The sequence below is a fragment of the Manis pentadactyla genome, chromosome 12, assembly GCF_030020395.1.
Source record: "Manis pentadactyla isolate mManPen7 chromosome 12, mManPen7.hap1, whole genome shotgun sequence".
Taxonomy (NCBI): Eukaryota; Metazoa; Chordata; class Mammalia; order Pholidota; family Manidae; genus Manis; species Manis pentadactyla.
The window spans coordinates 38,558,800-38,585,217 of NC_080030.1; the positions used below are offsets into that span (position 1 = coordinate 38,558,800).

Here is a 26,418-nt window from a genome sequence, read left to right on the forward strand (position 1 = left end):
ATTTTTTTAAGACTTGTTTTGTGACCTAATATATGAGATCTTTCCTGGAGAATGTTCTGTGTGTGCTTGGAAGAATATTCTGTAGCTGATGGATTAAATGTTCTGTATTTCTCTGTTAGGTCCATTTAGTCTAAAGTGTAGTTAAGTCCATTATTTCCTTATTGATGTTCTATCGGAATGATCTATTCATTGTTGAAACAGCAGTGTTAAAGTCCCTGCTACTATTGCACTGGTGCCTGTTTTTGCCTTCAGATCTGTTAGCAGTCTTTTAATATATTTAATTGCTCTGATATTGGGTGCATATATATTTACAATCATATCCTTTTGATGAATTGGCCTCTTTATCATTCATTATCTAATAACCTTCTTTGTCTCTTCTTATAGTTTTTGACTTAAAGTCTGATATAAGTATAGCTACCCTTCATTCTTTGGGTTTCCATTTGCATAGGGTATCTTTATCCACCCTTTCATTTCTAGCCCAAGAGTGTCCTTAAAGCTTAAGTAAGTCTCTTGTAGGCAGTATATAGTTGGGTTTTTAAAAAAATCCATTCTGCCACTATATGTCTTTCAATTGGATAATTTAAACCATTTATATCTGAAGTAATTATTGCTAGGTAAGCACTTACAATTGCCATTTTATTAGTTGCTTTATTGTTAATATGTGATTCCTTTGTTTCTTTCTTCCTCTCTTGCTTTCTTTGTGATTGATGTCCTAGCATAGAAGCATGCCTAGTGTGTTGGCTTAAAAATGAAGAGACTAGTATGGCTGGAGCTGAGTGAGAAAGGTTGAGAGTAATAAAGGTGAGGTGAAAAACTACAGGGTGCCATATCATTCAGGGCCTTGAAATACATTGTAGACTGTGTATTTTATGATCAGTGAGATGGAAAATCATCAGAAGGCTTGATTTTTCAGATATCTGATTTTTCATACCCTGTTTGGATGCTGAGTTATGAAAAGATTGTAGGGGCTTAGAGGTAAAGTGGGGAGACTAACTGTAAGTCTGGGGAGAAGAAATCCTGGGGCAAAATACCTCTAAAAACTGAAATCAGTCAAAGGGAGAAATAAAGTTTAAAATTCATTTATTGATTACAAACTGCAGTCCAGGAATATTTTTCTCATTCCTGCTCCAGAAGAAGCAAAAACGGCCCTCCCCATCACCTCTCAGGTACAGATAAGCCCTCCGTTGCCCAGGTAATTACCTATTGATATGGAGATGACCTTCTCTTCACCCCGGAGGAATGATGCAAATGAATTAAAGCCATACTTCTTTCCACCTCTGAATGCCTATTGATATGCACATGTACTAAAGCCAGGCAAGATATTCTGGAAATATTTTACCCACACTAACTCACAGTCTTTTGTAGTACTCCAAGAGAAAGACCATGCTGGTTTGCAGTGGAGATGGGAGCAAGTAGTAGGAAGTGAGAGAAAGAGAAGGGTCAGGGTGACTCTGTAGTAGTTGGTTCGAGTAATAGGAATGATAAAAATGCCAAAACCTGAGCTGGGAAGGCTTTGGAGGAGCAGGCTACGAGAGGGTGATCTGGAGCTCAGTTTTAGACATACGCAGCTGAGATGGCTATTAGATATCCAGTTGGATGTTGAGCATGCTTCTGGATTGGGGAGTCTGGAGTGCAAGGGAGATGTCATGCCTAGAAGTGTAAGTCCTAGCTTCTTTCTCAGATTAGGCCATGAACCTCATCCCATTTGTCTGAGGCCTGTTATCTACCTGGTTATCCATCTCTGGCCCTTGAAGGCTCTCTGTCCCAGCCAGATTTCCTAGGTCTGCTGGCTCTAGGACACTGGTTGTGCACTCATTACACTCTCATTAATTGTGGACCTAATTCCTGGTTCAAAGTCTTCTGCTCCACCTTGACTCTTAGGAGGATTCTTGGCAATTTCAGCATCCAGGTGGATGGTCTATAATACATTTGGCCTCTCAGTTTCTTGACCTTGTCATCTGAAGTGTTTTTGTGTTTTTTATATTGGTTAGCCACTCACTCCCATGGCCACATCTTAGATTTCTGCACCGTAACATCTTGAGAAAAAAAAATCCTTTAAATATCTGAAATGCTAATGTCCATGCTCCAAACAAAGGCTTTTATCCTTCTAGTTAACTGTTCAAAGGACGCCCACTGTAATCATTCCTTAGTCTCGCCGTGTCCATTGAACACTAAATTTGTCACTGCTCATCAGTTTGCCCTCAGCTTCCCTTCATTTTTTTCGAGCACAGGTTCCTTGCTCAATCAGTATTACTGTATTGACTTTCAAAACACATAACCTAAAGCACTTCAACCACACCAGAGAACTTTCAAAATTCCCCACGCCTAGGCCCCACTGCAGATCAACTGAATCAGTCTCTGTAGGAGGAGCCCAGGTGTTCGTATATTTTTAAAAGCTCCTAGGCGATCCTGACATCCAGGCAGGGCTGAGTGCCACTGCCCTGTGAGCTGTTTCTGCCTTATTCTGCTTGCATCTGAGCTGCTGAGCCTGGTTGGAGGAAACCACAACCGAGCAGACTGGGTTCCTTTGAAACTCCTGATCTCAGATCTCAGGAGGAGTCCCGATACTGCCTGACCATCTGGCCACACTTCTCAGTAAGCAGCCTGTCCCCCTGTGAGATGACTATTTTGTATCAGTCTTTCCTCTCTCACATCTTTTCTCTTCCTCCTCTCCCCAGTGTGGTGACTTTTCCTCGTACCTCATTTGGAAAATCGAAACCACCAGACAGGCTCTCCTCAATCTCCCTGTTACTCCCCTTGTATGGTGTGTCCCTTTAATTCATGCTTGTTTGTTTTCTTGTTTATTGTCTCTCTTTGAGATTGTGAACTCTGAGGGCAGGGGTCCTATTTATTTACCAATGTAAATGGCACGCAGCACAAGGCCTAGATCCTATCTAGCAGAGAGGAGGAAATCTAATATTGGCTGCATGAATAAAGAAGCCAAATCTTGATCATGAGTTAATGCGAAAATGTAGGTAGTACTTTCAATGTTTCTGTTTCTAAAGAAGTTAGACATAGTTCTAATTGAGCAATATTGCTTTATAAAGGCCCAAACTGCACAGGCCAAATGACTTTGTCCTGACCACCATGATAGGTTGCAGAGGTGGGACCAGAACTCTTACTTAAACCAACCCGTGTGGTCAACTATGATGGGCATTGAACCAAACAGCACATGCCCATTTACATTAGGCTTCAGTACACAGGATCTTATTTTTAGGGCTGAAGAGTTTCCTTCGTGGTGATTTTGGGTTTAGGCTCGTGTCCAAATTGGCTTGTGTTACCTCAGCAGGCACCGATAGAAAGGCTCTCAGATCTCAGGAGGTTCTAGGAAGGTATAGCTGTGGTAAGGGGCCAGCCTTGCAGAGCACAGAACTGAATTGTTCTCACCTGTGTATTCGATCCTTCCACTTCAAAAAGCTCTTATTAAAAGCACTTTTCTAAAAATAAAGTTACTAAGATACTGAGTACCTTTAAGGAAAAAGTACCTATAAGGACTTACATTATGCTTGTCACTGTATAATCACAGACATTTTGACAAAGGTACCATTTAAGCAAGAAATAGGAGAAAAAAGAAACCAAGATATCTTCTTCCATGTTACATTGGTTAAAAGAAAAATCAAATCCCAGATTGACTCAAGCAAAGATAAATCCAAAAGAGTATTTTTCTTTTGTGATTTGGCTGACTACTCTGACAGTCCCTAGATGTGGACTCCCTGTGTAGTGACAGCTTTTTAGTTGGAAGTTTGAACAACTTAATTGGAGGAGTAATCAATTTTTAATAGGCAGAGGAGAGGGAGCCCTCTAAACATCAAAAAAGACCATTATGAAGTGGCAGTCCTGCCTGTCCAATTCCGCACTCAGCGAATGTCCTCATGGTGGCCACAACGCTGCACCCCTTCTAGGGTGAACGGCCATCCCAGTTTGTGCTAGACTGAGGAGTTTCCCTGGGACGGAGGGGTTTCCAGGATGCACGACTTTCGGCGCCAGTCTAGGAGGGTTTGGGGCAAGCTGAAGTGGTTGGTCACCTAAATACTGGTACTGGTTGGCTCTTTTCTCTCCATGACAAGAACATCCTAGATTTTAATTTTTAGTTCTATTTATGGAAAAGGGAACCTTGAATTAAGTCTCTACTTTCTAGCCTGTCTGATATTATTTTATCCTCCATTGGAAGGTGCAATTTGTTGTAGATGCTCTGCTTTCAGAACAGTATGAGTTGTCTTACCACCTGAAGACTCCAGGTAGTCTTATAGCTCTTGAATTTTCTATAGGTCTCCTTGACCCACCCAGGGCCTTTCTTTCCCTGACAGGAAGGTTATTGCAATTTCATATGGTCTAGGCTATTGCAACCCACCCTTCCAATTAATCCCTACCCATCTTGGAATTAGAAGACCAGTAATGCAGGCTAGTTTGCCACTGTCAGTGTGATGATGGGGAGTCACATAAATACTCTGGTTTTTCATTTCCACATTTGTAAATGAAGATGTGGCATTTCTGTCATTTAAACTGCCTCAACCTGTAATATTTGGGGACTCCAAGATTCTCTGTGAGAATGGATAGTAAATAGAATAAAAAATTCTCCCATAAATATTTCCAAAATCCATATTACAAGATTAGGTTGTCAAGTTCCTGTCTACTCATCTGTTCATACTTGCTTGCCACTTCCTGACACTGGGAGTAGTTGTCAAAATAAATAGAAATCTCACTGTTGAAACATGCATTAATGATATCAGATGAGAAGGATTTTCCAGAAAGATTTGAATACTTGCTACATTGTGATTTATGCTGAAGTGTTTGGAAAGCTGGACTGAAGTTCTGCAAATGATCATAAATTGCCTGGAATTATTTTGTATTTTATGATTGCTTAATTTTTATGAGTGTGTGTGACTTGCTTTCCTAATCAAACTGTAAGATCACTGGGCCCAAGAAGCAAGGGCTATGCTTCCAGAAATTCTCCACAGGGGTTAGGATAGAGCTCTGCACACACCGAGTGGGAAGGCTGTGTACATAGTCATTAGGCAAAGGCACTGTATTTCTCCAAGTATCGGCATTTGTGTTGGTTGGTGGATGGGGAGACAGCAGAGTGGCCTTGCAGAGTGAATTATGCGTGGAAATAGCTCTAGGTTATGTGAAGAACATCCATTCATTCATTAGGTTGTAATTAACCCTACAGGTTCCCACTGTGGTATTACATTGAATAAAAACAGAGACAAGATAAAAAGCTCTTTCATGTTGACACATACTTGAGTAGGCCAGCTATTAGCCACTGATGTTGAGCTCTATTTTGTCAAGATAATACATGCTTCTCTTTGAGGTGAATCTAATGCTGGGAATATTTCCTCAACTGCACAGCTTGTACACCCACTTCAGTGTAATAAGGTACCACACTAAGATAAGCTGTGGGAGAAAAATCTGAGTCATCATTTTTCTTATTTTTAAATACCAAATAAAACAGGTCTTGTGACAGTTGGTTCTGATATAAACTTCTGATAAAAACTTCCAACCTTTCTTATCCTATATTTCTCATCTTTCTTAAAATGGAAAGAATTCTAATTATGGTTAAATAGACGTGAGGTATTTGTTTATATTATGCCTTAGAAGTAAACAGTGTAATTATTATCAATGAATCTTGAAATAGTTGGAATCATTGCATCTCTTTTAAGCAGAGAAATTGCACATTACATACTATGAATCATTACAACTCACTATACCAGGGATGGAAATAAGTTTCATTGCGACTGTCAACTCTGATCTATTGGTAGTAACGGACTGGAACTCTAAGGTGAGGATTATGAGGCTACCTCAACACCAGAAGTCAGCAAACTTTTCTTATAAATGATCATATAGTAAATATTTTAGGCTTTTTGGGCCATATAGTTTTTGTTGCACCTAATCAACTTTGCTGTCATAGGATAAAGATAATAGGTAAACCAAAGGGCACAGCTGTGCTCCAGTGAAACTTAACTTACAAAAACGTGTAGCAGCTGGTTTGGCCCACTGGCTGTAGTTTGCAAAGCCCCGCTCCAAACAAAGGCTGATTAGCTTTGTCTGCTACGGGCAAGAAAGCAAGAAGTAGCATGTGGATAGCCCTTGTTCCTTCTCTGTGCGTGTCCTCAGCGCTTGGGGAAGAGGAGTTCTGATCATCGTCATAACTACTCATCAGTGTGCATAACCTAGATATGTCAACAGAAGTTTTAGGTAAGAATTAGCCAGTTGCTCTCTGTACAAATTAATACAGTTCATAATCCTTCATCCATAATTCTAAAATCCAAAAAGCTATGAAAATCCAGTGTTTTATTTCAGGTGGCAAAACCTGAGCAGACCTGAACTCATTTGGCAGCAAAACCTGGCCTGAGTGGACGCAGGGCTCTTTATCATCTCTATTTATCCTGCTTAATGTGACAATTCATATGTCTTGCTGCTTAATTGCAGAAGGCCTTCCTAGACCCTGTTCGGAGTGTTATATACTGAAAGGTATAAGTACCAAATTACTTTTCTGAAATCTATAAATTTCTGAATCCCAAAACCATCTGACACTGAGAATTTCTGTTGAGGGATTATAGCTTTATAAACACAAACTCTCCTTTTTCTTTCATGTTGTGTGGAAGGTATAACATCTCCAAGAAATGCATGTCTGAGTAATGACAATAAATTAGGCCAATCAAGCCATCTGACCGATTACTAGTTATAATGGTGTAATCAGCTTAATCACCTGTGATAATGAAGAGTTAAGCTTCTGATTTTAAACCCAAGTAAAGCCAGGAAAATCAACATTAATCTTTCTCATAATGACCTTTTCTCTACTTCTTTTATGTAAATGCATTTTGACAGATAGTGCTGTTTGCAGCACATTTATCCATACAAAACAGTGGCAGATCTTTTTGGTCAATAATTGGCTTCTACAAACTTGCTTTACCTCTGTAGGTGCAACCAAGTGTGGTATCTTGCAGTGAAGGTCAAGGGAATGCATGGGCCATTGAGTCAGCTCAGGTCTCAGGACTCATTAGAGCCAGAAGTTCGAAGGCCTGGACTCTAGTCTTGACTTCCACTAGCCATGTCATGAGCTTGTTCTAGCTCATCCACAAAATGGGGCTATTGACACAAGGATAGAATAGCATGTCTCACTATCTTTATATACTTGCCACCTTTTATCTACCTCTACTACAGCATTTACTATTTTCTCCTTTCCATTAGACCATAATTTCCTTGAGAGTCATAAAACATGTTTTTTTTCCTTTGTATCTTCAGTCTTCAGAATATATCAATATGTTTATTGACAGACTGAAGGCTCATAGAATTAAGGACTCAAAACTAAGAGAACTCATAGATCATCATCTCAAAACTTTCTATTTTATAGATGAGGAAACTGATATCTAGAGAGGTTTATGAGACTCCCATGTACTGGATACTATTACCAAGCACTGTGTTGACCCTATTTCATTAACCCTACAACAGCTGTACGAATAACATGCCTCACCCATAATTTCACAAATGAGGCAATTGAATCTCAGAAAGGTTAAGTAACTTGGTAAGAATCAGTGCAGATTTGACCTAGGGTCTGTCTTACTCCAAAGTTGTATTTTTTCCATCATATCATTGGCTCATGCTTGCTTTTAATGACTGCCTGATAGATGCCTCTAGATCCCTCAGGGATATTCAACTCATTTTGGTTCATATCCAGAGGAGAATATTAAGGTGAGCTAAACATGATCCTTTCCCCCTAAAAGTTTATAATCTAGAGTAAGAGCAGATATTTGCAATGAGGATTACTTTCAATTTATTATTTCCTTTGTTGTGCAGAAACTCTAGTTGGACGTAGTCCTACTTGTTTCTCTTGCCTGTGCGTTTGGTGTTCTTATCAAAGAAATAAGACCAGTGTTAAGGAGTTTTCCTGACATTTTCTTCTAGGACTTTTATGATTCCAGGTCTTACATTTAAGTCATTAATCCATTTTAAGTTAATTTTTGTAAGTGATGTAAGATTGGGGTCTAGTTTCACTCTTTTGCATGTAGATACCCAGTTTTCCAACATTTATTGAAGAGACTCTCCTTTCCCTATTTTGTGTTCTTGGTGCCCTTGTCAAAAATTAATGGACCATATATACATGGGTCTATCTCTAGGCTCTCTATTCTGTTCCATTGGTCTAGATGCCTGTTTTTATGACAATACCATTTTGTTTTGGTTACTGTGTCTTTGTAATATAGTTTGAAATCAGGAAGGGTGATGTTTCCAGCTTTGTGCTTCTTTCTCAAGATTGATTTGGCTATTTGGGGGGGTCTTTTGTGGTTCCACAGAAATTTTAGGGTAGTTTTTTCTATTTCTGTTGAAATTGTCATTGTAATTGTGATAGATTACTTTGGTTTCCCACAGCTTCTTACTTAGTCTCCTTGCTCTTTCCCTTACCCCTTATAACCTTTTCTTCACATGGGACCAGAGTTATTCTATTGACATATAAGAAGACCAAGTCCTTTCATTGCTCTAAGCCCTCTAATGACTTGTGATTGCACTTAGTGTAAAAGACAGTGTACTTTTGGTGGTTTATAAAGTTCTTCCCAATCTGGCTGCCATTATTGCACTGTCATAATCTCTTACCACTCTCCCCTTGTTCATTCCACTTCATGTTGGATTTCCTGTTCTACCTTGAAAATGTGAGGCATGCTTCTACCTCAGGGCCTTTGCATTTGCTATTCCTCAAATCTGGGACACTTTCCCCCAGATAGTCTTACATGATTTTCTCCTTTCTTCTTCAGTAAGGTTTTCCCTGTTCACCCTATTAAAAATTGCAATCCCTCTTACTCTTCATATGCTTGGCACATAATGGGCACTCAAATATTTGTTGATTCTTGAATAAACTGTATTATTTGGTGGTGCTATGAAGATTTTTTTACTGAGGTACCATAGGAGCCCAGGAATTCTCTCTCAACCACATGGGATTTGCAATTCCTTTATTTAGTGAGGATCAAATTTTTCATTAATCATAAAAATGTTGGACTTAACCATGTAAAACAGAAAGATGTTAGGCTGGACTTAACTGAAAATATAGTTTTAAAAATAGTTATAGGATTGAATATAACCTAGTAATCCACGTTCAAAGAACATGTAAAATTACAGAATATCTGGTGAATGGATAATGATGCATTTAAATAAAAATAATAATTTTCTAGAAGCTATTTAATGACATGAAATTATGCTAGTCTATGTTATTAAGCAAAAATCAAGAAGACAAGTTATAAAATAGTATAAAATGATTCAATTTTTATATAGATATCTCATGCAAAGTTTAAAATTATTTCTATGAATTCTTAACCTATTTTGTTCCATGGAGTTGTATGAGGCCTATGAACTCCTTCTAAAATTAATGTTTTTAAATGAATAAAAAGTAGGCTAACAAAAGAAACTAATTACATTTAAATGTACTTATCAAGATATTAAAAGACAAACTGTTGATATAATTATATATGTGATTTTTAGTTATCCCATTAAATGTTAAGTCACAAATATAGGCATGCTAAAGTTAAATTTTAATTTTTAGTGACAAATCAGTGTGAAAGATTGTGGGGGCTTAGCTTGAATAAGAACATTAAACTGAGGGATGGTCTTTAGCAAGGCAACACTCATTCATATTGAACATCCAGTCGATTTTGATTTCTTTGTGATCATTACAAGTGGTAAAAATATGCATTTGCAAAGATCTGCCATTTTAAGTAGAACAAATTGCTTCTATAGCTTGCTTTACCAGATGACATAATCTCTCTCAAGGAACACAAGAATTCTTCAAACCCTTTTTTCCTTTCTTGATCCTTGCTTTTTTAGCATGTTATTTAGACTTTTAAGAACTGTAGTATAACAAATATACAGTGAAAAGCACAGATCTTAAGGTAAAGTTGAATGAATTTTCATTGGTATATAATCCTATTTCCACCTCCAACCATTTTCTCATTTCTATCACTATAGCTTACTTTTTGCCTATTTTTGAACTCTATACAAATGGAGTCATGTAGTATATACCTTTTTGTGTATGGCTTCTTTTGCTTAGCTACCTGTTCTTGAGCTTTACCTTTGTTATTTTGTGTATCAGTTGTTCATTCTTATGTATTACCAAGTTGTTCATTCTTATCTACTGCCAATTCTTTATAAAGAAATTTTTTACTCATTCATTTGTTGATCGACTTTTGGCTTATTTCCAGTTCTTGGCTATTAAAAATAAAGCTGCTATTATTCTTGAATAAGTCTTTCTGTGGAAATATATTTTAATTTCACTTGGGTAAATATCTAGGAGTGGAATTTCTAGGTCACAGGGTAGATTTATATGTAACTTTATTAGAAACTGTTGGTTTAGCAATTTTTTTTCTCTTTTTTTACTTAGTCATGCTAGGGGCTAATAAATTTTATTAATATTTTTAGGGAAAAACCTTTAGACTTTGTTAATTTTCTTTATTGTTTTTCATTTTATTTGTTTCTGCTCTGATCTTTATGATTTTCTTTTTCTACTTATGTTGGCTTAAATTGCTCATTGCTTTCTAACTTTTGAGGTAAAAATCTTGATCATTAATCTTAAACCTTTCTTCCTTTATAATGTAAGCATTGAAACCTATAATTTTTACTTTAAGCACTGCTTTAGCTGCATATTTTGATATATCAGATTTACATTATTGTTCAATTTGAAATATTTTCTCATTTCATTTGTGATTTCTTCTTTGACTTACAGATTGTTTAGAAGTATGATGCACTATTTCCAAACATATTTGGGGAATCTCTAGAATTTTAAAAATTGATTTCAAATTAATTTCATTGTGGTCAGAGAACACATTTTGGATGATTCCAATCCTTGAAACATATTGATATTTGTTTTTTCCATTTATTCTTTTTTTGCTCTTGCTTTTTTAAAGTTAATATTTTTCAAATCCCATTTTATCATCTCTATTAGCTTTGTGTGTGTGTGTTTTTTAATTAATTTTTTATTTTTCTATCATTAATATAAAATCACATGAGCAATATTGTGGTTACTAGATTTCCGCCATTATCAAGACGCCACCACATACCCCACTACAGTCACTGTCCATCAGCTTAGTAAGATGCTATAGAGTCACTACTTGTCTTCTCTGTGCTGTACTGCCTTCTCCGTGCCCCCCTCTTACATTATGTCTGCTAATCGTAATGCCCCTTTTCCCCCTTATCCCTCCCTTCCCACCCATTCTCCCCAGTCCCTTTCCCTTTGGTAACTGTTAGTCCATTCTTGGGTCTGTGAGTCTGCTGCTGTTTTGTTCCTTCAGTTTTTGCTTTGTTCTTATGCTCCACAGATGAGTGAAATCATTTGGTACTTGACTTTCTCTGCTTGGGTTATTTCACTGAGCATAATACCCTCTAGCTCCATCCATGTTGTTGCAAATGGTAGGATTTCTTTTCTTCTTATGGCTGAATAATATTGCATTGCGTATATATACCACATCTTCTTTATCCATTCATCTACTGATGGACACTTAGGTTGCTTCCATTTCTTAGCTATTTTATAAATAGTACTGTGATAAACATAGGGGTGCATATGTCTTTTTGAAACTAGGATCCTACATTCTTAGGGTACATTCCTAGGAGTGGAATTCGTGGATCAAATGGTATTTCTATTTTGAGCTTTTTGAGGAACCTCCATACTGCTTTCCACAATGGTTGAACTAGTTTACATTCCCACCAACAGTGTAGGAGGGTTCCCCTTTCTCCACATCTTTGCCAATATTTGTTGTTGTTTGTCTTTTGGACGGTGGCCATCCTAACTGGTGTGAGGTGATATCTCATTGTGGTTTTAATTTGCATTTCTCTGATGATCAGTGATGTGGAGCATCTTTTCATGTGCCTATTGGCCATCTGAATTTCTTCTTTGGAGAAGTGTCTGTTCAGATCCTCTGCCCATTTTTTAATTGGATTATTTGCTTTTTGTTTGTTGAGGTGCATGAGCTCTTTATTGGATATGTCATTTATGAATATATTCTCCCATACTGTAGGATGCCTTTTCCTACTGATGGTGTCCTTTGCTGTACAGAAGCTTTTTAGTTTGATATAGTCCCACTTGTTCATTTTTGATTTTGTTTCCCTTGCCTGGGGAGATATGTTCATGAAGAAGTTGCTCATGTTTATGTCCAAGAGAGTTTGCGTATGTTTTCTTCTAAGAGTCTTATGGTTTCATGACTTACATTCAGGTCTTTGATCCATTTCAAGTTTACTTTTGTGTATGGAGTTAGGCAGTAATCCAGTTTCATTCTTTTACATGTAGCTGTCCAGTTTTGTCAACACCAGCTGTTGAAGAAGCTGTCATTTCCTCATTGTATATCCGTGGCTCCTTTATCATATATTAATTGACCATATATGCTTGGGTTAATATCTGGACTCTCTATTCTTTTCCACTGGTCTATGGGTCTGTTCTTTTGCCAGTACCAAATTTTCTTGATTACTGTGGCTTTGTAGTAGAGCTTGAAGTTGGGAAGTGAGACCCCCTGCTTTATTCTTCCTTCTCAGGATTGCTTTGGCTATTTGGGGTCTTTTGTGGTTCCATATGAATTTTAGAAGTATTTGTTCCAGTTTGTTGAAGAATGCTGTTGGTATTTTGATAGGGATTGCATTGAATCTGTAGATTGGTTTAGGCAGGATGGCCATTTTGACAATATTAATTCTTCCTAGACAAGAGCATGGGATGAATTTCCATTTATTAGTGTCCTCTTTAATTTCTCTTAAGAGTGTCTTGTAGTTTTCAGGGTATAAGTCTTTCACTTCCTTGGTTAGGTTTATTCCTAGGTATTTTATTCTTTTTGATGCAATTGTGAATGGAATTGTTTTCCTGATTTCTCTTTCTGCTAGTTCATCATTAGTGTATAAGAATGCAACAGATTTCTGTGTATTAATTTTGTATCCTGCAACTTTGCTGAATTCAGATATTAGTTCTAGTAGTTTTAGAGTGGATTCTTAAGGTTTTTTATGTACAATATCATGTCAGCTGCAAAGAGTGACAGTTTAACTTCTTCCTTACCAAATAAAAGGATGCTTTTTATTTTTTTGTGTTGTCTGATTGCTGTGGCAAGGACCTCCTGAACTATGTTGAATAAAAGTGGAGAGAGTGGGCATCCTTGTCTTGTTCCTGATCTTAGGGGAAAAGCTTTCAGCTTCTCGCTGTTAAGTATGATGTTGGCTGTGGGTTTTTCATATATGGCCTTTATTATGTTGAGGTACTTGCCCTCTATACCCATTTTGTTGAGAGTTTTTATCATGAATGGATGTTGAATGTTGTCAAATGCTCTTTCAGCATCTATGGAGATGATCATGTGGTTTTTGTCCTCTTTGTTGATGTGATGGATGATGTTGATGGATTTTCGAATGTTGTACTATCCTTGCATCTCTGAAATAAATACTACCTGATGATAATGGGTGATCTTTTTGATATATTTTTGAATTTGGTTTACTAATATTTTGTTGAGTATTTTTGCATCTATGTTCATCAGGGATATTGGTCTTTAATTTTCTTTTTTTGTGGTGTCTTTCCCTGGTTTTGGTATTAGAATGATGCTGGCCTCATAGAATGAGTTTGGGAGTATTCCCTTCTCTTCTACTTTTTGGAAAACTTTAAGGACGATGTGTTTCTATTAGCTTTTTAGCTATATCACTGTATTAGTTTCCTATTGCTGCTATAACAATTTACCATAAATCTAGAAGTGTAAAGCAATTTAATAGCTTATAGGTCTAGAAGTCAGAAGTCTAAAATGAGTCTCAGAGGGATAAAATCAAGGGTCCTGCAGAATGGCTGAATTTCTTCTCTATACTTGAGGGGAGAATCCATTTCCTTGCATTTTTTAGCTTTTTGACACTGCCCATTGACCCCTTCCACCTTCAAAACCAGCAATCACATTGCTCTGACTTCTGCTTCCATTACCACATCTCCTTTTCTGACCTTCTTTCAGTTATAAAAACTTTTGTGATTACATTGGGTCCACCTTGATAAAACATGGTAATTTCCTGATGTCTAGATCTTTAATGTAATCACATCTGCAATGTCTCCTTGTCCATAAGAGATAACACATTCACAGGTTCTGGAAATTAGGATCTGGACATCTTTGGTGATCATTATTTTACCTACCACAAAAGCTTTGCTTTATTTATTAGTATTTGCTGTACAGATTATAATATGCATCTTTAGCACATTCTAGCTTGACTTAATATTTAACAACTTTATGTGTAATGATATAAGAACTTTAGAACTCTATTGTGCTTTTATATCCTCCAATCCTTTGTGCTATTTTTGTTGTATATTTTTCTTCTATGTATGCTATGAATCCCCAGATACCTTATTATTTTTTTAAAGACACAGTTTTCATTTATAAAAATTAAGAAACAAGAGTCTTTTACATTTATCCACATATTTATAATTTCTGGCATTCTTAATTCCTTCAGGTAAATCTTAGTTTCTGTTTTATATAGTTTTCCTGTAGCCTGAAGAAATTCCTGTAATTTTTTTATGAAAGTTTTGTTTTTCTGAAAATGTATTCCACTTTTGTTTTTGGAGAGTGTTATGCTAGATGTAGAACACTAGTTTGAGAGGCTTTTTTGTTGTTGCTTCACCACTTTAAATATATAAATTTGTCTTCAGGCTTGCATGTCTGGTGAGAAGGCTATACTTGTTCTTTTTATTCTTTTGTATGTAATGTCCCTTTTTTCTTTGTCTGTATTAGGGATTTTCTCTTATCTTTGGTTTTCAGCAATTTGAATATGATGAACTTATGTGTGTATTTTGGATTTCATTGAATTCTCTTTGGTTCTGGGCATTAAATGGAAAAAATTTTGCAAATATTTCTTTAAAGTATTTTCTGTCACATCTATCTCATCATGTTCTTAGATTCCAATTACATATAAGTTAGACTACTGATATTGTTCCACATACCACTGAGGCACTGTTCATTTTTATTTCATCTATTTCTTTCTCTCTGTGCTTCATTTCTATTTATTTGTCTACAAGTTCACTAGTATTTTCATCAGTTTCTAATCTGCTTTTAAGTTCATGCAATAAATATTTTACTTTGGATATTTTATTTCTCAATTCTAGAAATCCCATTTGGTTTTTTTCATGTAGTTTCCATTTTCAGTTTAGATTCCTTATCTGTTTAATCATTTGTCCATATTTTCTTTTAAATCTCTGAACATATTTGCAAAAATGGTTTTAAACTTTTTTGTCTGCTAATTCTAATAGCTCTCATCTCTGGGGCTGTTTATATTTATTTTTTTCCACTAATGATTATGAGTCACAGTTTCTTACATTTTTCATATGTCTAATACTTTTCAGTCATCTCCTGGGCATTGTAGATGCTAAATTGTTTATAGTTTGGATTATGTTTTTTACTTTAAAGGAATATTGACTTTTGTTGTGTAAAGCACTTAATTAAAGGGCTCAGTTTAATCCCAATGGAACTATTCTTAAAGTATGAACTTAAGTGAATGACCAGAGTGTTCATAATGGAATCTCTGCTTTGCTTGGTCAATGTAATAATAGATGTATTATTATGATGACACCTCCAGAATCTCAGTCAGACCTCCTAGTGGCCCCTTTATGCCGGAGTTTTGGAATCTTTCCCTGAGTGTTCACAACATGGTTTTTAATCAAAGACTCATGGTGACCCCATGCAGATTTCTGGGGATCCCTCACTGTCCAAATTCTCCTGACATGCAAATACCACCTGCCTCAGTGGCTCTAAACAGTGGTATTTGTTTCTTTTTTCCAAGTGAGATGTGAATCTCTGTTTTGGTTTCACTTCCATGTTCTTCACTTTTGAAAGTGCTTCCAGGCAGAAAACTGGGGAGGCTGTAGAATTTATCTCATGTAATTCCCTTCTGTCATGGATCACAGCCTTGTGACTTGTGTTGCCTATGGCTGAAAATAGTTGCTTCACATATTTTGTGAAGCTTAATGGTATAAAAGTCTGATACTCATTACCCTGGAGTGCACAAACTGAAAGTCTCCTATCAAAACTGTCTGAGTTTAATTCCAATTATGAGAATATGCTACTTCACTGCTTGGTGAAGTGAAAGGAGCTTCACTAAACTACACACTACAGGGTGAATTTTGACTAATAGTAGGCCCACTATGTCACATGTCATATATTCATAGACAGATACTATTGTATGTGATTTGCTGACAGGCCTAATACTATAATTTTAAAATATTGAGTACAAATGATGAGTTAATGTATCTGCCATAACTATAGTGTGATTCTTATTGATGATAAGGTCACAGGTAATGATAATATTACCCTGGTTTGTAGTTTGTAGTTTCTATTTCACTGATCTTTTCTTCTTCAGTGTCTAATCTGCTATTGAGACTCTCCCATGAATTTTTCATTTCATATATTTTTCAGTTTTAGAAATTCTACTTGATTTTTTTTTTTTAGTCCCCATTTCTATTAAGATTCCCTACCTGCCAATACTACTGTGGTGTGTTGTTTACCTTGATAGTTAAAGGCAATGCAAAATTTCAGTAAGGACAGAAAGAAGTATTTTTTCTTATCACAATTCACAGGTCACCTGGATCTCCAAATATTAATACTGGTTATCTCTGGATGATAATTATGGGAGATTCTTCTTTTCTTCTTTTCTTTTTTTTTCTAATATTTCTTCAATAAGCATGTATTACCCTGCAATTGTAAAGACTACCTATAGCTTAAAATATATTAACATTTAAGTGGCATGTAAATAAAATGTAATATTCTTTTTAATACTATTATATGAAAGTTAAAAATGTACTGCATAATGTTGTATTCATTTAAACAGACATGTTAAAATGATGGTAACTTTTCTTTATGATGGAAAATGTAGGGAAAAGCAATATGATTAAGAATCTTATCAATATTTATTATAACTGTTTTTAAAATTTTAACATTTGATACCTTATAAAAATCTATTTTGTATATAGAAAAGCCATTATTTAAAAAAATGACAATTTAAATGAGTAGTGTAAGTATAAATGCCTTATGATATATCTGTGCCTTACTGGTCTACTACATTTTATTTTTCAGTGTTGGGATTCATAATAATTATGTCTTGTTATTGAGAGGAGATAGTTCTTTGATTATTCATTACAGTTAACCACAAGTATCTAACCAGATTATTTAAAGGTATGAGTTATGTCATGGGAGTAGGTTAAACTCTTGAGAAGTGAGTAGTTCTTTCCTTCAGGACATTTATTAAATCACTATGATGTGATAGGGTCAAAAGCCAGTAATGATTAACCTCTAAATTATGATTTTAAGCAATCATTATTTAATATAAAATAATCTGCTTTCCTTTAGTTGTGATTGTAATTCTGTTAGTCCTGGGCACTGGTATAGATAGAGTGGACACTGAAGGAAGCAGAGATTCTAGATAATCAACAAACTCTATTTAAAAGGTTACTTGTTTAAAAATTTAAAAGCCACAAGACAGGTGAGTGGTAAATGAACCATCCAACAGGATTTCAATAAAAGCACAAAATCTTTTCCCTAAGGATGAGTCTTATTACAGCTTGGGTCTGGAGGTGACTTGCAGGATGCCACAGGCCTGCCTCTCCTGTTTGTGACTGTTCTGTTCTGGGCAGCAGTATTAATGTGTTCAATTGTATATTGCTAAGTGATAACTTGGATGCATTAGTGCATTTCTCTTACACATCTGGTGTACAAATTCATTTCTCGGTGTATGGAAGCAGCATTCCATCTTCAGCCTGAGCCCCAGTGATTTGTAGTACATTCAGTATTAATTGCTCGCTATTCTGGGAACTTCACATATCAATTTGACTGAGCTGTATAGTGTGATCATTCACTACAAATGTGTTTGAAATATATCCTTGCAGTGGCAACTGCTAAAAGGAACAGATATTCTTTTTCATCATAAAATGAATTATATCCTAGACCTTCAGGGCTTGAAAGGGGGTGTGTGGGGTCACCTACATAAGTAAAGAGGGAAAAGGACATCTTCATTTACAAGAAGTTTAGGTGAAACATCTGGCAAGTAGGAAGCAACCAGGCTGTGGGAAACACATATGCTTGATGTCTTCTGGGATAGAGTTGGCCAAGTCAGTCAGAAATACTGTTTTGTGGCGATTGGCTCACAAAGTATGGTCAGGTAATATGCTCTCATCCTGCCCCATGAGTGGCCCCAGGACAGTGTGGGTGGCTGGGGGATTCCTGGGACTTCAGATCACTTTCACATCATAATAAACAGCAAGGAGAAACAGCTCCCATCATTATTTTCTCCTCCACTGCACTCCAGTTGCAACAAATTTCCAGAATTTCTGTCAGCACACACATTCCCAAAATCACTTTTGGGCACATTCTCATGCATCTTCCCTCTCTGCTGGCCTAAAATCCAGGTGACTACCTCATTCTAGGTCCTCCACAAAAGAGGATACAGGTCTGGTTCTTTTAATTAATCAGCCTACTCAGTTTCGAGTATATAAAAGCGGTTATCTTGCTAATAACTACAGGGCAAGGGACAGCTATAATATAAAATGACAAACAGGGACCTCTTAAGAAATCTAAGAAAAGTGGAGTAATGGTTGTCAATAGTCTCCTGGACTACACAGAAATGAAAAGAGGGTGAGGCAGGATATTTCTGAGGGCTTGTCTTTTCTTTATGGTGTGTTTCTTCTCTTTGAGCTATTTCTATCCATACCCCTTCCCTTTTCTCTCAGGCTAGTGAATCCTGAATTTACCGTATTGCATAGACCAAAGTTGACCAAACCACCTGGTCATCATAACCACCTGAAGTTCTTGGTATAAACATGAATGGAATGGCCTCACCCATGATGTTAAAAGTCAACATCTTCAGGGGAGAGACTCTGATTTTCTGAATTTTAAATAATTGTTCAGGTAATTTATATTATCAAGCAAACTTGGGAAACACTATACAGACCGACCTATAGTACAAGTTCCTCTCCAGTTTTCTATCTACTGTTGGGTTCTATAGAGAAGGAGATAGAAGTAAGGTTGCCCAAGAATGCAAATAGGTTTATTTCTGGCTCAGAGGAAATGCTAGACTCATGATCTCTACTCACATATTTGTTCCCAACCTGCAACCTTCCTCTAAAGATCTGGTGGCTAAAACTGTAAGTCGCTGAGGCTGGTGGTCAAGAGAAGGACAAAAGGAGAGAGGGAGGTGTGTGCTATGCAGGAGCGTTCCTAGCGCGATTGCCTCTGGTAGTGGGAAATGACAGCCCTCTGTAAGCACTCAATCCACTCTTAACAGGGGAGCAGGATGGGTTTGTTTTTTAGTGTACATATTTCAGTCTTGATTGATCTGCATTGATATTTTGCAAAAAAGAGGTATTATTTTTATTTTAAAACTAAGAAGAACTAAAAAAACAAAATTTGCTTTTCTCAGTCTCTGTGGGTTAAACTTTGCCTGGAAGAAGCCAACATAGCCATTTGCAGTTGATAACAGAGAACAGCTGAGGCTGCCCGTCCGTGAACTAAATTTGATTGATGTTTTCATTCCTGGGTCTGGTTCTTTTTGGCTGCATCATGCAGGTATGATTAGATTTGCCTAGCCTCTTCTTTCCTGTGGCGTTTTCAAGGAGCTCTGCAGAGACCCTGCTTCTCAGGAGAGCCATTCAGGAAGGCCGGGGCCAGGATGCATGACTGTCCAGCTCTGAGGTTGTCCAGCTTATGTTTAAAAAAAAAATGTAAAAGGAAGAAAACCCCATGAAACTGCATATGAAAATAATCTACTCAGCAAGGAGCAAAATGCTCTCTTAATTGTAGCTATTGCTAGAATTTAAACGAAAAGTATTTTACATCCATTTTTCTCAAACTGCTCTAATCGCAGTAGTTTTCATTTTGCCTTAATGTAGCAAACACATCCGACTACTTAATTTTGCTCCTTTAAAAAATATAGCACTTGACATTTAAGCATCCCAGGCTGCTCTTGTGTATTTCCAAAGTAGAAATAGACTGATGAAATCTCCCTTAGTTATACTATGACTTTAAAAAATTAAACTGTACTTCCAAATGACTTATTTCATTCAATTCCAAATGAAATAATGGCTTTAGATGTCTCTTGTATTTTAAATTTAGATAATTAAATTCAACACAAACCACATTGGGTACATAATAGTCAAATATCATTTCAAGAGATTATTATTTGAATGGATCATTTTCTCAGGGGCTACTATTTGTAGCTAAGTGAGTAACAGTGGGTTCCTGCTATCCTTATTAATGCACAGATAGCTTTTCTTGTTTTCAATCCCACAGATAAAAATCTTTTTCCAAAGATAGAGAGAGAGAGAAATTCCCACTGGGGTATTGGAATTTTCTCCTAAGATAGATAAATTTCTCCATACATATGTCTTGGAATATTAGCTTATCCATTGTCCATATAGTGTCTCTAGACTGAATGATTTTAAGAGCATTTTGAAGGTTTTTGTGTCATTGGTAGGTCCTTAAATGGTCGCAGACTTGTTCTCAGTGAGGGGTGGGGAAAATACCATCTAAACAGTCCTGTTGGAGATGAATCTGAACTTCATAATGTTAACCTGTCAAACTTTATGCAGTCCTATTCAAATTGTGCTTGCACACCTTCCTGGCAAAGTGCAGACCAAAGATATTAAACAAGTTTTTGGAAAAACTGTTGCAAAGCAGAATACTGCCCGTATGAATGCCAGTCAGCCATTTCAGTGTGCAGTTTTGTGATAACCTTAAGTTGCTTGGCATATAATAGCTTAACAGTCTATTGTCACTGTTCATTTTAATTAAAATTTATGAAATGCATAAAGAGTATAATTAAGAGACGTTAGCATTACTGGACATGGATGTCAGCCTAATGCCAAAGGAAGGACTTATACAGGAAGTTAGTAGACCTAGACTTGAGTGTTTTTCTGTGCTAATTGTGACTTTGGGAAGTCATAACATTTTGGGAGCTATGTCAGCCTTTTGAAAAGTGGAGATGATAATGCTTACTTTAACTATTATGGATTCTGTTGCTTTACCTGTAAATTGAGTTAGATTGCTTTCCTAACATTTTTTCCCTATTGTATTCTACCATAGAGGGTTATTTTAATTATATGAAACAAGTGTGAAAGTGTTTAAAAAAAATCTGTAGATTGCAAAGCATTACTTTGAACATATTTGACATAGAGTGTTGCCACCTTTTTTTATGGTAGAATTCTGATGTGAAGTATGGGCAAGCACCTATTTTTGGAAGTTGGAAAATTAAACCTTATCTTTCCTGAACAAGTTTTGGGGAAAAGCTGTTGAAAAGCAGAGTAGTGCCCGTATGAATACCAGTAAGTCATTTCATTGTGTAGTTTTTGCGATGAGGGGGAAAAAACCTCTTAAAATGTATTAGGTCATAGATACTTAAAAACATTCCTCATCATTTAATTCTTTAAAAGGGCGTCAGATGGGCTATGGCTGATAGGGAGTTTGTGGCAAAAGTTTTAGTCCATAGCTTGGCTTAACTTTTTCTGAATTACATAAAAAATGTAGCTAAGCAGGTAACAAATTTCCTTAACTGTTTGGATGCACATTTTGCCTGTATTTAGGGTGTGAGATGCCTATTTTTAAAAAGCAGGACATAAATAAAGGATATAAATAAAATATCATTCCACTAAGGTTTTTCTTTTTTATCCTCTCTAGCTCATTCCTAGGGTGTTGAAATCTGCTGAGATTTATTTTGATGAAGGTAAGTTGCTTCTTATTATCAGGCAGTAAAGATGTTCTGTTATTGTTTACTGTTTCAGCAGCTCTGAAAGGAGCCGTCTGAACACTTGTGATTATAATAGGCAGAAATAATGAAAAGCCATTTTTTTTGCCCATGATATCCAAAGCTTTGATTCACCTCTTCAGAAGGTGAAAGATTTACTACTGACACCTAAGGTGGTTTTGAAAGATAACAGGTCAGAAAGCCCTAACCATGAGAGACTTTTGAGGTTTGATCTTGGAAGCAACGGTAGTAGGTGGAGGAGGGTTTTCAGAGATGGAGATCACGGCCATGGCCACTGTGAGGCACATACAGAGAAAAGGGTCACCAGAGAAGGTCCAGGTCAGTCAGAGGATGTGCAGATTAAAGTCATTACTTCGAGTCACTTTTCTAAAACTGCTGCATGTTAAATGCAGCACATGAGGTGCAGGGGCTGATGTTGACCCTGTACAACAGAAAACCTTGGACTAGGACTGAGGGGACCTACCTGGGTCGGATACTAGCCACAAATATGATCTTGAGCAAATATATCGCCTGCACTTTCTGGAACCCAACCCAGGCTGGATCGGTGACCATTGAGTTCAGATTCCCCAAATGAATTCACGTTATTTAAATATGATTTTAACATCTAGGCACTAGGCATCTAAATATGAATAAAGCTCAGTTCTTGTGGTGGTGCTGAGTTAGATATGCAAGTGAATATTTACGAAGTAGTGTATAAGAGACATATGAAGAATGGATATAGCATGATGAATGCACAAGTTAGAAAGCCATTTCTTTTAGCAGAGATAGAAGGACTAATTGGAGGATGGTAAGAAGATTGCTTCTGAACTATTCTTACATAGTAGTTCAGGAAAAAAGGTCCACAGGGGAACAAGGGTGTGCTATAAAGGTAAATATTTTTGGCTTTGCAGACCATATGGCTTCTGTAGCAACCACTCTACTCTGATGTTGTAGCACTGGTGAATGAATGGGCATGGCTGTGTTCCAGTAAAACTTTATTTGCTGAAACTGGCCAGGTTTGGTTTGTAGTCTTTAGTTTGTTGAGTCCTGCTATAGAAGGACAATGTGCAAAATTAGACTTCATCAAATACTGAGATTATCTCATTGTAGTGCTTTTTTCCATCCTTGGAGTCAGCAAACATGACTTCACAGATTGATGTATGTGTGTTTATGTAAACCTGGGGGTGTGCATCAGAAAACTCCCATCCCCAAGGTGCTTACTGTTCCTAGGCATAGCAGCCTAGCTTCCAACTCCCACACCTACAACTGACTGTTGGAAGGTTTTCCCTGGCTGCAGTTGTAATCTGCTTCATTGCACAGTCTTCCTGGCTGCTTACCTCCTCTGTCTCATGTGCCCCCTTCACCTACGAGTCCATGGTCACTACCAGTACTCAAACCCATGTATTAACATTTGCTTCTGGAGGAATGCAAACCAAGATAGTAAATGGGGCCTGAAGGACATAAGCTAAATTCTAGATGATTTCTCAGGAACTCCTCATTAAGAGAATGCTTCAGGAAACACTTCCTCCAAGTAGGGCACCAGTGCTTCTGCCACACTGATTACAAAAGATTTTACTGGGGTGCAGAGACCCAGGGATGAAAAACAATTTCTTAACTATTAATAGACATTGGTCCCCCTCCTGACTGGCCCTGCAGCTGCTGACAGTGTCCCCCCAGCCCCCACCCCAGGCACCTGCATCCATCTGTTTCCCTCCCACTGTTGGAGGTGCTGGGCTGGGTTCAGGTGCAATCAGACATGTTGAGTGATCCGGGCTGGAGGAGGTTCGGACAGATGGACTCACTGGGATGGGTTTGGAGGAAGTAAGGCTGGACAGGGTGGAGGGGAGGAGGGGTCTGGTCATGATGGGACCTGAATAACTGGCTGAAGAATTCGGATTTCATTTTGTGTCCAGAGTTGACCCGCTGACAGTCTTTGAGAAGGGAGTGGCAAGAGTGTTCAGTAACATTCAGTAAGTATTTGCTGATGGCCTACAAGACGCCAGGAATTGTGAACAGGTGCAGCAGTTTGGACAGGGAGATGGTCAATATCACCTCCTTTACAAAAGCCTTCCTCATCCTCCAGGTGGGCAGTGCCCCTCTGCACCTCGCTATTTCTTCTAACATGGCACCTCTAGCACTTTAGTGTATTTATTAAGTACTGCCTGTCTCTGCTTCTACTGCCTGTCTTACTTCTGCATTGAGCTTTGCACTATAGTCATAATTCATAGACTTCCCCCAATTGTCTTTTTTTGCCCCCTACAAGTGACATTAGTTAATAAGAACATTGAGCTCAGTCTTTAGGTAGGGAGAAGTCATGACCAGTCGACATGCTTCCTGAGAGAGGTGGGCTTCTTGACCAAAGACCGTTGATGATCTTACCCTGATGCTGAGACCTCAGGGCTGGTTAAGAATCAGTTAAGTGGAGCTGTCTCTTTCTCTCTCCACCAGAAAAATAAATGCTCAAGTCACTCTTTTACTCCTGGTCTAGGGATTCTCAACTTTTTTGAGTAAGAACAACTCCATTAGACATTTCATTGTAAAGATTCTCGAACATACACAAAAGTATTAATAGTGAAAACAGTAACAGCGAATCCTCAGAAATCCTTCACTCAGATTCAGTTATCTAGAGTTTCCTTTTCTTGTGTACTCATTTTTTGCCTTTTGCTTAAGTATTGTAAAAAAAATGCCAGCCATCATCTCATTTCACCCATACATATGTGAGTATGCGTATCTTAAAAATATGGCCATTTTCTTATGTAACCATAATGCACAGTCACATTAATCATAACTCCTTGCCATCATCTAATACCCAGTCTATTCCTAAATTTTCCTGGTTCTTTCAAATAATGTCTTTTTACCGCTTGTTTGAAAATGGAATTAAACAAGATCCACACATAACATTTGATTGTTGTGTCTCTGAAATTTCGCCCCTGGAAACCCCGTGTCCTCTGGGATGTGACCTCCCTTTTGCTGGGGACATCCAGACTTGTGACAATCCTTCTGTGACAATTTTTTCCCTCCCCTTCCTCCTTCCCCTCCTTCTCCTCCTCCTTTTTGCCCATTTTAGAGGCAGAAAATGAGGTTACATGTAGATAATTTTGGTGGGGACAATGAATTCCAACAGGCATTCTTACTTTAGAGTACTGGTTCTCGTCTTTGAAGATTTGGCCTGAAGGTTAAAATGTCATGAAAAATAAAACTACAGGTGTAAACCTGGAGTTTTTACCTCTTACAGCTTTGGCCTTATTACCTCAAGCAGTAAGTCTGACCCTTTTCCCTGAGAGTATTGAAACTAAAGAGTAAGTAGTCGGCTCCTACTGTTCTTCCCACAAATTTTCAGCAGGGTAGGGCCAGTTCACTGCTTGTTTGGAGCTGAAAACTCTTCCTGTAGTATCAGAATGAAAGATGGTGTGTAATTGAAGGTGCTCGATATTGTGTGCGTAAGCTGGGAGAATGAGCTGAATTTCATGGGCTTTCCTGAAACTTTCTCTGTTAACTAAAAATTTCACATTTTCTGGGAAGTTTGTTGTATGTTTACTGAGAGAGACTCCTTCAAGCACGGTATGACATTTCTATAAAAATCAATTTAGAAACAGGTATCTGAAGTGAAATGTGACTTCACTTTCCACCTGTTGGAAAGCCTGCTGGGCTGGTTTTGAAATCTCCATACATGTTTGGGAAAACCTTCAGGAGTAAAAAGTATATTGACTCTGCACTTGGGAACAGATCACAAAGATCTTTTGGAACATGGCAAAAAATATAACCACCACCTAGCCTTATGTTTACCAAATTGATTTCGTGGTACTCACTTAAATTTTCTTGAACTTTTAGTCCTAGTGGCTCTTTTCCCCCTTGTATCTTGGAAGATTTGCATCTTTATTAAACATGATTACCTAATCCAGTGGAAGGGATGGTAATGAATGTGGCTCAGCACTGCCTTATCCATGTGTCAAGTTGAAACTTGTTCTTTGATTATAAGAAGTAGTGAAGCTTATAGGAGCATGATGATGTTTTAATTTGAATTTTGAAAATTTAAAAAAAGCCAGGCACTAAATATTGACACAATGAAGGAGGGGAGCTCAATCTACTTTGAAATCCAGTCCCTCACCCAAGACACTCAAGAGTTTTCACATCTTCTTTAAAGTCTTTAAAAAATAAAAAGATTAACTTCTAAAGTGACTGACAAAGGAGGAGAGAAAAATAGGGAAGAGTACAGAAAGACTCTAATGAAAATGTAGCACAGGGCTAGCACTTAATTCCCATCTCAGAGTAACAAGAAGAAAGCATAATGGAGAGTGAGGATCTGAGCCATTTACATAATAACTTCCTAGCAACAGCTGTAATGAACAAATACTGGCAGATGAGTCAGTTCTCTAAGATACTACCTCGCATCAGAGCTTCGGAAAATGGGGGAAAGGAAGTAGCAATTAAATATCTGAAATTCCCTGAATCGGGTTATATTCTTTGTGGTTTCAGACCAGATCACTTGATGTTTGTTATTGTGACTTCAAACTGATTTGGCAAAAGAGAAGCAATCTGGTGAGCGAGAGGTCATCTCCATACAGGCACGGCAGAGGTGAATATGGGTGCGTACAGGTCTACTTTTTCCGGGCAGGGGTGGTAGGGCTGATGCCTGTGAATTTCCTGGTGCGGCTTGAACATCTCTCAGTCTCCCTTCCCCTCCTCTCCAGCGCTGCTCTCATTTGCTGAGTGTGTCCTCAC

At 37.5% G+C, this 26,418-nt stretch overlaps 1 long non-coding RNA gene across 1 annotated transcript in view; it reads left to right on the top strand.

Moving 5' to 3' along the window:
• Window positions 1-2,432: 2,432 nt before the first annotated feature.
• The window catches only part of LOC130679927 (uncharacterized), a 176,576-nt gene continuing 152,590 nt past the window's right edge, over window positions 2,433-26,418 (top strand). The window contains exon 1 of the long non-coding RNA XR_008992922.1: window positions 2,433-2,595. This is a non-coding gene — a long non-coding RNA (uncharacterized LOC130679927). The remainder of the gene's footprint in view (window positions 2,596-26,418) is intronic.